At 38.3% G+C, this 15,767-nt stretch overlaps 1 non-coding gene and 1 pseudogene across 1 annotated transcript; both read right to left on the reverse strand.

Moving 5' to 3' along the window:
- Positions 1 to 4,038: 4,038 nt before the first annotated feature.
- Positions 4,039 to 4,146, reverse strand: LOC127739803 (small nucleolar RNA R71). The gene has a single exon (XR_008000545.1). It is a non-coding gene; the product is annotated as a small nucleolar RNA R71 (small nucleolar RNA).
- Positions 4,147 to 12,638: 8,492 nt separating this feature from the next.
- Positions 12,639 to 14,178, reverse strand: LOC110273010 (glucose-6-phosphate 1-dehydrogenase 1, chloroplastic-like; annotated as a pseudogene).
- Positions 14,179 to 15,767: the final 1,589 nt, after the last annotated feature.

Here is a 15,767-nt window from a genome sequence, read left to right on the forward strand (position 1 = left end):
CAATTTTTTAATAATTAATTTTAATGTATAAATAATATTTTTAATACATAAATATATTTTAACATTATAACATTTTTGTTATTTTTGTGGTGATTTCTTTTTTTATTTTTGTGGTGATTTTAATCCCTCACAAAACGAATTGTGGCAATTTTGAAACTTCCAAAATTGAAGGTGCTACGAGCTTATTTGTGACAGTTTTTAAAAACTGCCACAACGTGATTTAGTGGAGCTGTTCTGTGGGGGGTTTTGCATTAACAAATTCTGGCAGTTTTTTTGTCATTTTTGTTGCGGTTTAAAACCCCCACAAAATTAATTTTCAAATTAAAAAAAAGGGGCCACAAATTGAACAACGCCAAACCACTACCAGACTGCTATTCCTAATTTTGAGCACTGCCAAAAAAGAGGTTCGTAGCAAGCCACATTACTAATCATATTCACTAATCATAACTATACAAATATAAGTAAATAATTGAAATATTAATACATTGATAGAATACGATTCTTGGTAGTGGATTTACAAAATTCCAAGTACAAAATAAAGATATCCCAGCACAAAATTTTTAGTATAAATTAAAATAAAATTAGCTCAACCAAAAGCAAGATAATATTATACTAGCTAAGGTAATATTATCCTAGGATCATAACTATACGATAATCTTCCATAAATTTGCACTTCATATTAAGTTTATATTTGAATATTTACAATGAAAAAAGGAGCTTAATCACAGTTAATCTACACTTCATACAACTAAATTCTCAAAGTTTTATATATGACCCCAAGAAGTTGGCATATAAAGCACCAAAGTCAATTTGATCGGATATGGTCTCATACAAATCCATATATGCCATCAATTTATACTGTAGGTATATAAATTTAAGTTTTCATAGAAGATTTTTATATTTGACTCCAAAAAATGGGTTTCTGATGCCAGGACATCTAAGCCAGTATCACTAACCTTTTCTTTATTGTTTTAGGGTAGTTTCATACATTTTCTTAGTGAATAAAGCAAGTTTTGGATGAAATTACACTTACACCTTGATTCAAGCAATTTTTGTGAACATTGCATAATTTCATGAGTATTTTGCTAGAATTGCATGATAAATTGATGATGCATAATCTCATGACTTTGGCTAGAGCTTTGATGCACTTTAATTTCTTGTTTTCAGGGCAAAGGAAGCAAGGAAGAACCACGTTAGTTTTCACGTTAACCTAGTTAACGTGAACACTAACGTGGAATGGTAAAGCTTGCAACGTTAATGAGAAAAGTGATCACCAATAACGCCTGGGAAGCCATCCAAAGCTCACGTTACTTGCCATGTTAACTAAGTTAACGTGGTAGTTAACATAGAAGAAAAAGGAACTCCAACGTTAAGAGAAAACGTGATTACCAATAACGTTTTCCTCCAACGTTAGTGGTAAAAGTGATCACCACTAACGTTGGAGAACTTGGCAATGATCCACGTTAAGAGTCACGTTAACTTAGTTAACGTGAACTCTAACGTGGAAGAGGAAAACAAAAGCCAACGTTAATGACACTCACTTTTGTCACTAACGTTGGACCAACTAGCATTGCCTACGTTATCTTTCACGTTAAGACTATTAACGTGAAAGTTAACGTGGAGTTGAGATCAAAGAGCCAACGTTAGTGACACTCACTTTTGTCACTAACGTTGGAAGATGGCATCACTACTACGTTAAGAGCCACGTTAACTTAGTTAACGTGAGTTCCAACGTAGAGAATGTGGCATTTGGAGCGTTAGTGACAAAGGTGAGTGTCACTGACGCTCTCGAAGGTGAAACACACCTACGTTAAGAGTCACATTAGCTATACTAACGTGGACTCTAACGTAGGAACAAAGGGGCACTAAGCAACGTTAATGGGAAAAGTGATTCCCATTTACGTTCGCGAAGGGGTACAAGCCAACGTTATTGGAAAAAGTGAGTCCCAATAACGTTGGCCAAAATTTGAGAAAGCAACGTTAGTGGTCACGTTAAGACCACCAACATTGGATTTAACGTGGATATATGAAGGTGGAACGTTAGTGGAAAAAGTGAATGTCACTAACGTTCTCGAACCCACAATGGCACTCAACGTTAAATCCTACTAAATACCCAAAGCCTAATTCATATTTCTCTGCAATTTGGGCCCACCCAAGATGAGAACTGCTTCAACTCAAGATCCAAAGCCCACATCCAAGACTTGAAGAACTCACTAGAAGATCAAGAAGAGTAGTATATATAGGAGTAGTTTTGAACTATAGAGAAGCTTGGCACTTTTGGGAACTACTCTCTATAGATTTAATTTTCTGCACTTTTAGCATGGATTCTTCTTTTATGCCATTTTTCATTTCTAGAGCTATGAACAACTAAACCCCTTTCATTGGGTTAGGGAGCTCTGTTGTAATTTGATGGATCAATTATAGTTTTCATTCTTCTTCTTCTTTCTTTTCTCTTGATCTTACTAGAAAGCTTTCGATCTTCATTCAATTGGTTAGTTGTCTTGGAAAAGAAACTCTCCATAATTGGATCTTCTTTGAGCCTTGGAAAAGGGATGAGGAGATCATGCTAGAAATGCTTTCTCATGTTGGACCAAATTGGGGTCTGGGCGGATATAGTGACATGTAATCCTCGAAATACATGTGGTATAATCAGTGATCACACTTCATCTCTTTCCATGAACAATTAAATCAAGGAATTGGGCAATTGTTCAAGCTTAGATAGATTGGATTGCCAAGGAATTGGGATCCAATCACTTAAGATTGCCAAGGAGATCAATGAATGCATTGATTGAGGAAGAGATGAGAATGAACTTGATCCGGAGAATGCAACATCTCCTGAACCCAATGATTTTCCCATTTCTGATCTTACCCATTCTCTTTACTTTCTGCCATTTAATTTCATGCTCATTACCCCAAATCCCCATTTAAGATTCTGCACTTTAATTTCTGTTATTTACTTTCCAGTCATTTAAATTTCTGCATCTCAATCCAAATTCTGTTTAGCTCAACTAGCATATTCTTCTAACTAAAATTGCTTGACCAATCAATCTTTGTGGGATTCGACCTCACTCTATTGTGAGTTTTACTTGACGACAATTCGATATACTTGCCGAAGGAAAATTTGTTGAGAGACAAGTTTTCATGCATCAAGTTTATGGTGCCGTTGTCGGGGATTGATTTTGAATCAACAATGATTAAGTTTGAAGATCACTAAATTGAGCATTTTTTATTTTTGTTTATTTGATTCAGTCAATTTCCTTTAGTTTGTGTTAATTTCTTCCTCATCCCTTGCACCCTTTTAATTTTCTGTTCTTTCTTTCTTTAGTTGATTACAATTCTGCTCACTAACCCACTAACTGTTTGATAATTTGCATCACTCACACTAACAATTACTCTAACTAGAATAGTTTCTTCATTTTATCTCCTGTTGTGTAATTTGTTTATTGTATGACAGCGAGAAAAGAAGGAGTTTCAACATCCTTTGATTCAGAATCTGAAAAAACCCTTTGGAGACTAAGAAGGGAAGCAAGAGGGAAAAGGATTATTGGTGCTGAGGAAGAAGAGGAAGAGTATTTTGAACCCAACATAGAAGAAAATATGGAGAACAATCATGAAGAAGAAGTTCATAATCATGCCAGAGGAGGCCATGCAAACCGTGCTGGGCAAGAAAGGAGAGTTTTAGGATCCTATATCAATCATAATCCAAGAAACTGTGGAAGCAGCATTCAGAAGTCCACCATATATGCCAACAATTTTGAACTAAAACCCCAGCTCATCACTCTTGTGCAGAGTAATTGCTCATTTGGAGGAGGTGCTCAAGAAGATCCTAATCAACATTTAACCACCTTCCTGAGGATTTATGACACTGTGAAGTGCAATGGAGTCCATCCAGATGTCTATAGGTTGCTCTTGTTCCCTTTTTCACTCAGGGACAAGGCATCCAAATGGCTTGAATCCTTCCCAAAGGAGAGCTTAACTAATTGGGAAGAAGTGGTGAACAAGTTTTTGGCAAGATTTTACCCTCCTCAAAGGATCAATAGGCTAAGAGCTGAGGTGCAAACTTTTAGACAACAAGATGGTGAGACACTTTATGAAGCATGGGAGAGATTCAAAGACCTAACAAGAAGATGCCCACCAGAGATGTTTAATGAGTGGGTTCAACTTCACATCTTCTATGAAGGTCTTTCCTATGAGTCAAAGAAGGTTGTGGATCATTCATCAGGAGCTCTCTAAACAAGAAGAAAACCATTGAAGAAGCCATAGATGTCATTGAAACAGTTGCTGAAAATGACTACTTCTATGCCTCCAAAAGAAGTAACACCAGAGGAGTAATAGAGCTGAACCACATGAATGCATTGTTAGCTCAAAACAAGATGATTACCAAGCAGCTAGTAGATCTTACTAAGAAGGTGAAGGAGAACCAAGTTGCAGCAGCCATCACCTCATCATCAGCTCAAGAAGGAGTAAATATAGGAGAAGAAGGTGATTGGGAGCAAGCTAACTATGTTGGAAACTTACCTAGACAAGTCCATGATCCATACTCCAAAACTTACAACTCTGGATGGAGAAATCACCCCAACTTTGGATGGGGAAACCAACAAGACCAAGGGCAAGATCAGAGACGCCACAACCTCAACTCCAACAACAATGCAACTCATCAAAATACCTCATAGAGATATTACCAACATCCATCTAACCAACCTTCTCAACTACCTAATCTCAACCCACCAACATTAACAGATGATAGGCTCTCTAAGATTGAGGCTCTACTTGAAAACTTATGCAAGGAAATTCAAGATAGTAAAGCTTTCCGGGAAGAAGTGCAATCCAACATGCAGAATCAAGATGCTGCCATCAAGAAACTGGAAACACAGATTGAGTTCTTATTCAAGCAAGTCCCTGGACACAACAATTGCAGCAATATTAACTCAATACCAAAGGAGGAATGTCAAGCTATCACCCTCAGAAGTGGAAAGGAATTGAAGGAGACCCACAAGAAACCACTAGAGAAGAAATTGGATGAAGAAAACAAAGGACATGAGGAAGCTCAACCCTCAAACCCTAAGCCACATCAAGAAGGAGAAGCACTCAAACCATGCTTCTCAAAGGCTCCATATCCCCAGCAGCTGCAATTAAAGAAGAGGAGAGAGGACAACCAATTCTCAAGATTCTTGAAAATCTTCAAGAAACTACAAATAAACATACCCTTTGCTGAAGCAATAGAGAAAATGCCACTCTATGCCAAGTTCTTGAAGGAATTGATGACCAAGAAGAGAAGCTGGAAGAATAATGAGACCGTGGTGCTCACGGAAGAATGCAACGCCATCATCCAACACAAATTGCCCCAGAAATTGAAGGATCCTGAGAGTTTCCAAATCCCTTGTATCGTTGGGGAAATCACTGTGGAAAAGGCTTTATGTGATCTAGGAGCCAGCGTAAACCTAATGTCTCTAGCAATGATGAAAAAAATAAAGATTGAGGAAGCCAAACCAACAAGAATGGCTCTGCAACTAGCAGATAGATCATTCAAATTTCCCCATGGGATAGTAGAAGATCTGTTGGTGAAGGTGGGAGACTTCATCTTTCTAGCAGATTTCGTGGTATTAGACATGTAGGAAGGAGTTAAGACTTCCATCATCCTGGGAAGACCATTCTTAGCCACTGCTGGAGCCATTATTGATGTCCAAAAGGGTGAACTTGTCCTTAGATTACATGAAGAGAAAATGACATTCAATGTGTTTAAGGCCATGAATTACCCACACAACTCATTGGAAAAATGCATGAGATTGGACTCCGTAGAAGCTTTGGTACAAGAAACTCTTGAAGAAGAACTTGAAGCATCAACAGAAGAAGAATTAGCAGCAAGCGAAGAAGCTGGAGCCGCTGAAATACATGTTCAAGGCATGCTAGAAGAAAAGGAGGAAGGAAAAGAAGTGCCCAAACTGGAGCTTAAAGCACTGCCAACCACTCTCAAATATGCATACTTGGGAGAAAATAAAAGTTATCCAGTGATCATAAATTCAGCCCTCAGCCAAGAATAAGAGGAAGAGTTGCTTCAAGTCTTGTGAAAGCATAAGGATGCCATTGGATGGACACTTGCTGACTTGAAAGGAATCAGTTCAGCCATATGCATGCATAAGATGCTCCTGGAAGAAGGTGCCAAACCATCCATTCAGCCCCAAAGAAGGTTGAATCCAGCAATGAAGGAAGTAGTGCAGAAAGAAGTTATAAAATTGTGGCAGGGTGGAGTAATCTATCCAATTTCAGATAGCCAATGGGTCAGTCCAGTTCAAGTGGTTCCCAAGAAAGGAGGAATCACTGTGGTGCCGAACGAAAGGAATGAGCTAATCCCTACAAGAACCATCACAGGCTGGAGAATGTGTATTGACTATAGGAAGCTCAATGAAGCCACAAGAAAAGATCATTTTCCACTTCCCTTCATGGATCAAATGTTGGAAAGACTTGCGGGACATGCATATTATTGTTTTCTAGATGGTTATTCAGGATATAACCAAATAGTGGTTGATCCAAGAGACCAAGAGAAAACATCATTCACATGCCCATATGGAGTGTTTGCCTACAGGCGCATGCCATTTGGGCTATGTAATGCACCAGCGACTTTTCAACGCTGCATGCTCTCCATCTTTTCAGATATAATAGAGAAGTTCATTGAATTTTTCATGGATGACTTCTCAGTATTTGGAGATTCCTTCCCTAATTGCCTAAACCATCTTGCCTTGGTATTGAAAAGATGTCAAGAAATCAATTTAGTCTTGAACTGGGAAAAATGTCATTTCATGGTGACAGAGGGAATAGTTCTTGGCCATAAAGTTTCTAATCAAGGCATTGAGGTAGACAGAGCTAAGGTGGAGCTAATTGAAAAGTTACCTACACCAAGTGATGTCAAGGCGATTAGGAGCTTTTTGGGACATGTTGGCTTCTACAGAAGGTTTATTAAAGATTTTTCAAAGATAGCCAAGCCCTTAAGCAATCTCCTAATGTTTGATACACCATTTATTTTTTATGAGAAATGCATGCTAGCATTTGAAAACTTGAAAAAGAGGCTATCCTCAGCTCCTATCATCACCCCTCCTGATTGGAATTTACCATTCGAACTGATGTGTGATGCATCTGATTTTGTAGTTAGGGCAGTGTTAGGACAGAGAAAAGAAAGTTTGGTGCATGTGATATACTATGCCAGCAAGGTCCTTAATGATACTCAAAAGAATTATACCACTACAGAAAAGGAGTTGCTGGCAATAGTTTTTGCATTTGACAAATTTAGATCATATCTTATTGGCTCTAAAGTTATTGTTTTCACTGATCACACAACACTCAAATATCTATTTACCAAGCAAGAGTCAAAACCAAGATTAATCAGATGGATCTTATTGTTGCAGGAGTTCAACATTGAAATTAGAGACAAAAAGGGTGTGGAGAATAAAGTGGCAGACCATCTATCCAGAATCCCTTGTAAGAAGGATGATGCCCATGATACAAGTGTAAATGAATTCTTCCCAGATGAGCAGCTAATGATGATTCATAAAGCACCATGGTTTACGGATATTGCCAATTTTAAAGCAGCCGGTGACTTACCCCCTGGAATCAACAAATATCAAAGAAGGAAACTCATCAATGATGCCAAGTATTTCATTTGGGATGAACCCTATCTCTTTAAGAAATGCTCAGATGGAATCCTTAGGAGGTGCATCTCAGAGGAAGAAGGACGAAGGGTCCTGTGGAATTGTCATAGTGCTAGTTATGGAGGTTACTTTGGAGGAGAAAGAACCGCCGCAAAGGTGCTGCAATGTGGGTTCTTCTGGCCTACTATCTTCAAAGATGCTGAGGAATTGGTGATAAGCTGCAACGAATGCCAAAGGGCTGGCAACCTACCCAAGAGAAATGAGATGCCACAGCAATACATTCTAGAACTTGAACTATTTGATGTATGGGGAATCGATTTCATGGGACCATTCCCACCCTCATATTCAAACAAGTTTATCTTGGTGGCAGTAGACTATGTATCTAAGTGGGTGGAGGCAGTGGCGACCCCAACTAATGACAATAAGGTAGTCATAAACTTTCTTCGAAGAAATATCTTCACCAGGTTTGGAGTCCCACGAGCGCTCATCAGTGATGGAGGGAGCCATTTCTGCAATAGACCATTGGAAGCCCTACTCCTGTGATATGGGATGAAGCATATGGTTGCCATACCTTATTATCCCCAAACAAGTGGACAAATAGAGATATCTAACCGAGAGTAGAAAAGGATTTTGGAAAAGACTGTGGGGATATCAAGAAAGGACTCGGCGAAGAAGCTAGATGATGCTCTTTGTGCATACAGGACAGCCTTCAAAACACCAATTGGGATGTCCCCATATCAACTGGTGTATGGTAAGGCTTGTCACTTGCCGTTAGAGCTATAGCACAAGGCCTCCTGGGCCCTTAAAACACTGAACCTAGATAGCACTGCTGCTGGTGAAAAAAGGGTTCTGCAGCTTCATGAATTGGAAGAATTTAGATCTCAAGCCTATGAAAATACCAAGATCTATAAGGAAAAAGAAAAAAGGAGACATGATCTCAATTTGGTACCCGAAAGTTTCGAAGAAGGGCAACATGTGCTTCTCTACAACTCTAGACTGAAACTCTTTCCTGGGAAACTCAAATCAAGATGGTCGGGACCCTTCCTAGTCACAAAAGTCTCACCTTACGGACACATAGAAATAATGGAAGAAGGCTCAAAGAGAAGATTCACTGTGAATGGACAAAGACTCAAACACTACTTGGGTAGCATGGGGTAGACCCCCCAAACAGAAGTACAACCTCAACTAAGGAAAGAATCGTCGAGCTAGCGACGCTAAAAAAGCGCTTTGTTGGGAGGCAACGCAACCTGAGGTAATTCTCTTTTCATAAGTCTTTCAATAAAAATTTCAAGTTGGATTCTCTATAGTGTGAGGAAATAAATTTGGTGTTACACACCAAAAACAATTCAAGGGTGAGTATAGGGCTCTAAGTTTGGTGTTCCACCAAAACTCCAGTTGAAGAGTGCATTGCAACCCTTAGTGATGAAGCATCCCTCTAGCAATTAGAGAACCTACTTGACAGAGGCTTAACCTCTAAGATATAGATTATCTTCTTTTTTTTTTTTTTGCTCATAGTTGTTTCTTAATAAAAAGCACACAAGGTTCTTACATGCATCCAATTTTGTCAAGTAAGCAAAGAACTAAGTTTGGTGTTCACACACCAAGTTAAGTTCTGAAGCTCACAAGCATACATGCGGGCTAACCCTATTTCGAGTACTTGGAGAACAAGAAACTTTTAATAGTGTTGCAGGAATTCAATCAATCTCAGGGAATGAGCATACCCCAGCATCCGAGGAAACAGACAGGGATGCAAATATTAGGACGAGAATACCAAGGAAGATATCATAAGGTTGTTTCAACCCATCTCGAACTGCAGAACTCAAAGTAAAAAAATGATTGAATAGAACCTGCATCTTTTACTTATTCCTCTTTATTCACATTTAAGTGTGCTAGCTTAATGTCTTGAGTGTTTACTTTCACCTTTCTTACTTGTATGCTTGTCTCTTTAAGTTAATCAAAAAGAAAATGTTATGAAAAGAACAAGAGTGGAGTATTTTGTGAAGTACATTCTGAATGTTTGTGGTAGGTTGATTAGTAAGCTAAGTTGGTTCACCAAAGAAGGAAAGAAAGCAACTATCTATCCTAAGTCCTTTGTTTGAGACACACCCTTTGAGACTAGCTAAACAATAAGATCCCAATAAGAAAAGAGAAAGAGCAATAAAAGTGAAAAAGAAAGAAACACAATAAGAAACAATGCTAGGCATCAAGGGTTTCAAAATTGAGGCATGTGTCTGTGGTGTCTATGTACAAAGGATATACTTGGATGAATAAGCTCTTAGGGGTGCATTATCAATTGGTAACTTGGATTAACTAATCCGGGATTATCAGCTGAAAGTCCACTATCAAGAGTAACCTTTGCTACAAAACACTTAGTGCTTATCATAAAGAGTCGCCCTCTTACAAAGCACTTAGCAAAAAGAAAAATAAACTTTGAAAAAGAAGGAAGGATCAATAAGAAAGAAGTCTCAAAGAGTGCAATCAAGAAAGTGACTAAGGATTTGATAAAGGCTTGAAACCTAAAGGGAAAGAACCTAAGTTGCTATGCATGAAACCCCATAAACCAGGAAAGCTACTTCTATTTTATCTTCTTGTTATTTCATTTCATTCTTCTTATGCTTCAGTACTTGCTTAGGGACAAGCAAGCTTTAAGTTTGGTGTTGTGATGCCAGGGCATCTAGGCCAGTTTCACTGACCTTTTCTTTATTATTTTAGGGTAGTTTCATGCATTTTCTTAGTGAATAAGGCAAGTTTTGGATGAAATTACACTTACACATTGATTCAAGCAATTTTTGTGAACTTTGCATAATTTCATGAGTATTTTGCTAGAATTGCATGATAAATTGATGATACATAATCTCATGACTTTGGCTAGAGCTTTGATGTACTTTAATTGCTTGTTTTCAGGGCAAAGGAAGCAAGGAAGAACCACGTTAGTATTCACGTTAACCTAGTTAACGTGAACACTAACGTGGAATGGTAAAGCTTGCAACGTTAATGAGAAAAGTGATCACCAATAACGCCTGGGAAGCCATCCAAAGCTCACGTTACTTGCCACATTAACTAAGTTAATGTGGTAGTTAACATAGAAGAAAAAGGAACTCCAACGTTAAGAGAAAATGTGATTACCAATAACGTTTTCCTCCAACGTTAGTGGTAAAAGTGAACACCACTAACATTGGAGAACTTGGCAATGATCCACGTTAAGAGTCACGTTAACTTAGTTAACGTGAACTCTAACGTGGAAGAGGAAAATAAAAGCCAAGGTTAGTGACACTCACTTTTGTCACTAACGTTGGACCAACTAGCATTGCCTACGTTAACTTTCACGTTAAGACTATTAACGTGAAAGTTAACGTGGAGTTGAGATCAAAGAGCCAACGTTAGTGACACTCACTTTTGTTAATAACGTTGGAAAATGGCATCACTACTACGTTAAGAGCCACGTTAACTTAGTTAACGTGAGTTCCAACGTAGAGAATGTGGCATTTGGAGCGTTAGTGACAAAGGTGAGTGTCACTAACGCTCTCGAAGGTGGATCATACCTACGTTAAGAGTCACGTTAGCTATACTAATGTGGACTCTAACGTAGGAACAAAGGGGCACTAAGCAACATTAATAGGAAAAGTGATTCCCATTTACGTTCGCGAAGGGGTACAAGCCAACGTTATTGGGAAAAGTGAGTCCCAATAATGTTGGCCAAAATTTGAGAAAGCAACGTTAGTGGTCACGTTAAGACCACCAACGTTGGATTTAACGTGGATATATGAAGGTGGAACGTTAGTGGAAAAAGTGAATGCCACTAACGTTCTCGAACCCACAATGGCACTCAACATTAAATCCTACTAAATACCCAAAGCCTACTTCATATTTCTCTACAAGTTGGGCCCACCCAAGATGAGAACTGCTTCAGCTCAAGATCCAAAGCCCACATCCAAGACTTGAAGAACTCACTAGAAGATCAAGAGGAGTAGTATATATAGGAGTAGTTTTGAACTATAGAGAAGCTTGGCACTTTTGGGAACTACTCTCTATAGATTTACTTTTCTGCACTTTTAGCATGGATTCTTCTTTTATGCCATTTTTCATTTCTAGACCTATGAACAACTAAACCCCTTTCATTGGGTTAGGGAGCTCTGTTGTAATTTGATGGATCAATTATAGTTTTCATTCTTTTTCTTCTTTCTTTTCTCTTGATCTTACTAGAAAGCTTTCGATCTTCATTCAATTGGTTAGTTGTCTTGGAAAAGAAACTCTCCATAATTGGATCTCCTTTGAGCCTTGGAAAAGGGATGAGGAGATCATGCTAGAAATGCTTTCTCATGTTGGACCAAATTGGGGTCTGGGTGGATATAGTGACATGTAATCCTCCCAACACTTTGATTTGGAAATACATGTGGTATAATCAGTGATCACACTTCATCTCTTCCCATGAGCAATTAAATCAAGGAATTGGGCAATTGTTCAAGCTTAGAGAGATTGGATTGCCAAGGAATTGGGATCCAATCACTTAAGATTGCCAAGGAGATCAATGAATGCATTGATTGAGGAAGAGATGAGAATGAACTTGATCCGGAGAAAGCAACATCTCCTGAACCCAATGATTTCTCCATTTCTGATCTTACCCATTCTCTTTACTTTCTGCCATTTAATTTCATGCTCATTACCCCAAAGCCCCATTTAAGATTCTGCACTTTAATTTCTGTTATTTACTTTCCAGTCATTTAAATTTCTGCATCTCAATCCAAATTCTATTTAGCTCAACTAGCATATTCTTCTAACTAAAATTTCTTGACCAATCAATCCTTGTGGGATTCGACCTCACTCTATTGTGAGTTTTACTTGACGACAATTTGGTATACTTGCCGAAGGAAAATTTGTTGAGAGACAAGTTTTCATGCATCAGTTTCATCAAGTATCACTAACCCCAAATCTGTATAGACATAATTAAGAAACAATAATGTTGTCGGCAACCCAAAAAAATTGGAAAGGAAATATTTAATACCATTTAGTATGGAGAGCCTTGCCAGCTTTCATGAGAAAAAGAACTCCATCCCATCTTGCATTGTCGATGAAAAGTGCGGCCCTTATATTGACCAACAACAACATCTTCTAACTGAATTGGTCTCATTGATCTAAGAACTTTCACCTGAGTTTGAGACAACAATCTTAAGTGTAATCATTTAACAGAATTGATCAATTAATAAAGCATCATCATCAAGTTCAAAGGTTATCAAACTCTAGAGTTCACCTAAACTCTTGGAGCTTTAGTGATCTTGAATCATAAAACTTAGCTCATAATCTCAATTTCGAGGTTTAAATTTATAAGACTTACCTTTTCATTTCTGATTTCCTCGGCATCCAAGCTCACAGGAGTTTCCATTGCAAACAAGGCTAGTATTTGCAGAAGGTGATTTTGCATTATATCGCGAATGATTCCACATTTATCAAAATAAATGGAGAAAAAAACTAAGACAATGAAGTATGGTTTTGTTTGTAAAACACAACGAATAAATAGGTTTTGTATGAGACTGTGACTCACCCTCCTCTTCCTTCTATTCCAAAATCCTCTAAAAATATTAGCTGCACATTTCGAATGTAGTTCCGGCACCATAGAGGTTCGAAAACAATATTTGAAAAACGAAGCACTGATAGATTCTCCACAAGCTCCTTCCCCAAGTAATGGTCAATCCTAAATGATTTTAATTCTTACCAACTTTCATTTTTAGCTTGTAAAGGTTAGAAAGAAAAATGAAAAGCTATATGCACCTGAATATTTATTATTCAGCTAGGTACTGCTTGAGACATCTTGTTAGCTCACTTGATGATTCCGAGTCACGGCCAAATGGCTTTTCGACAATAACCCTTGTCCAGCCATTTCTTGAAGAAGCTTTGAGGCTAGCACATTTCACCACATCCACAAATATATTTGGAGGTATTGACAAATAAAATAGCCTGTTTGAATCTTTTCCACCATGCAGTGTAAAGAATTAGTCTCAAGAATAATTACTAAGCAGGAACTTACCATCTCAATCTAATGTTAGTTAGTATGAAATCATTGATAGAGTTATTAGTAATCGTGAAATGCCTTAAATTGTATGACACCACCTGGTGTAGAGATGCATATTTAGGAGGTATTTTAGGAGATAAGAACACTTTTGTTAAAAGTTTTAACCAAATAGCATAAAAGACAAACCATTGATATGTTAATGTTACCTCTTTTTCTTTCAGCTTGGAGTCCAAGTCTAAAAAATCATCCTCAGAGTTATACAGACCAGAATGGTAAAAACATCTTTTCAAGAATTGATCCATTTTGTCTTCACAACTTTCCCTGCAAAGTTCAGAACCATCAATATTTACAACATGAAAAAGAACTATGGGGAAAAGTGAAACAGGTGAACTTGTACATGATGCTACCAAATAGCATTAACCTCTTGTCAATTCTACATGTTAAAGTTCTGCAAATCATTTTCCTTAATTCTTCATCGGTCATTTTGGTCCGAGCATAACCATACACAATGAAATCCCTTAATAACATTTAGAAAAACCAATGCCTTAGATACAATGGTCTTGCCAGTTGTTTAATGTTAAGTGGTGCACGAAATTGTGATCATCAATGGCGCAATCAACATGGTACGCTCAATTGCAATCTCAATTCTTCATCACAACTTCGCACAACTAACCAGCAAGTGCATTGGGTCGTCTAAGTAATAAACCTTATGCGAGTAAGGGTCGATCCCACGGAGATTGTTGGTATGAAGCAAGCTATGGTCATCTTGTAAATCTCAGTAAGGCAGATTCAAATGGTTATAGATGATTTATGAATAAAGCATAAAATAAAGATAAAGATACTTTTGTAATTCATTGGTGAGAATTTCAGATAAGTGTATGGAGATGCTTTGTCCCTTCCATCTCTCTGCTTTCCTACTGTCTTCATCCAATCCTTCTTACTCCTTTCCATGGCAAGCTGTATGTAGGGTTTCACCGTTGTCAATGGCTACCTCCCATCCTCTCAGTGAAAATGTTCAACGCGCTCTGTCACAGCACGGCTTTTCAGCTGTCGGTTCTCGATCATGTCGGAATAGAATCCAGTGATTCTTTTGCGTCTGTCACTAACGCCCCACAATCGCGAGTTTGAAGCTCGTCACAGTCATTCAATCCTTGAATCCTACTCAGAATACCACAGACAAGGTTTAGACCTACCGGATTCTCTTGAATGCTGCCATCAATTCTAGCTTATACCACGAAGATTCCGATTAAGAAATCCAAGAGATAAACATTGAAGCCTTGTTTGCTTGTAGAACGAAAATGGTTGTCAGGCACGCATTCATAAGTGAGAATGATGATGAGCGTCACATAATCATCACATTCATCATGTTCTTGGGTGCGAATGAATATCTTAGAACAAGAATAAGCTGAATTGAATAGAAGAACAATAGTAATTGCATTAATACTCGAGGTACAGCAGAGCTCCACACCTTAATCTATGGTGTGTAGAAACTCCACCGTTGAAAATACATAAGAACAAGGTCTAGGCATGGCCGAATGGCCAGCCTCCCAAAGAGGGTTCAATCATAAAAACATGATCAAAAGATTCAAGTGATCAAAAGACCTGTAATACAATAGCAAAAGGTCCTACTTATAGAGAACTAGTAGCTAGGGTTTATAGAAATGAGTAAATGACATAAAAATCCACTTCCAGACCCACTTGGTGTGTGCTTGGGCTGAGCATTGAATTATTTTCGTGTAGAGACTCTTCTTGGAGTTAAATACCAGCTTTTGTGCCAGTTTGGGCGTTTAACTCCCATTCTTGTGCCAGTTCCGGCGTTTTACACCAGAATTCTTGAGCTGACTTGGAACGCCTGTTTGGGCCATCAAATATCGAGCAAAGTATGGACTATCATCTATTGCTGGAAAGCCCAGGATGTCTACTTTCCAATGCCGTTGAGAGCGCGCCAATTGGGCTTCTGTAGCTCCAGAAAATCCACTTCGAGTGCAGGGAGGTCAGAATCCAACAGCATCTGCAGTCCTTTTTCAGCCTCTGAATCAGATTTTTGCTCAGGTCCCTCAATTTCAGCCCGAAAATATCTGAAATCACAGAAAAACACACAAACTCATAGTAAAGTC

Source organism: Arachis duranensis, chromosome 6, assembly GCF_000817695.3.
Source record: "Arachis duranensis cultivar V14167 chromosome 6, aradu.V14167.gnm2.J7QH, whole genome shotgun sequence".
Classification (NCBI taxonomy): domain Eukaryota; kingdom Viridiplantae; phylum Streptophyta; class Magnoliopsida; order Fabales; family Fabaceae; genus Arachis; species Arachis duranensis.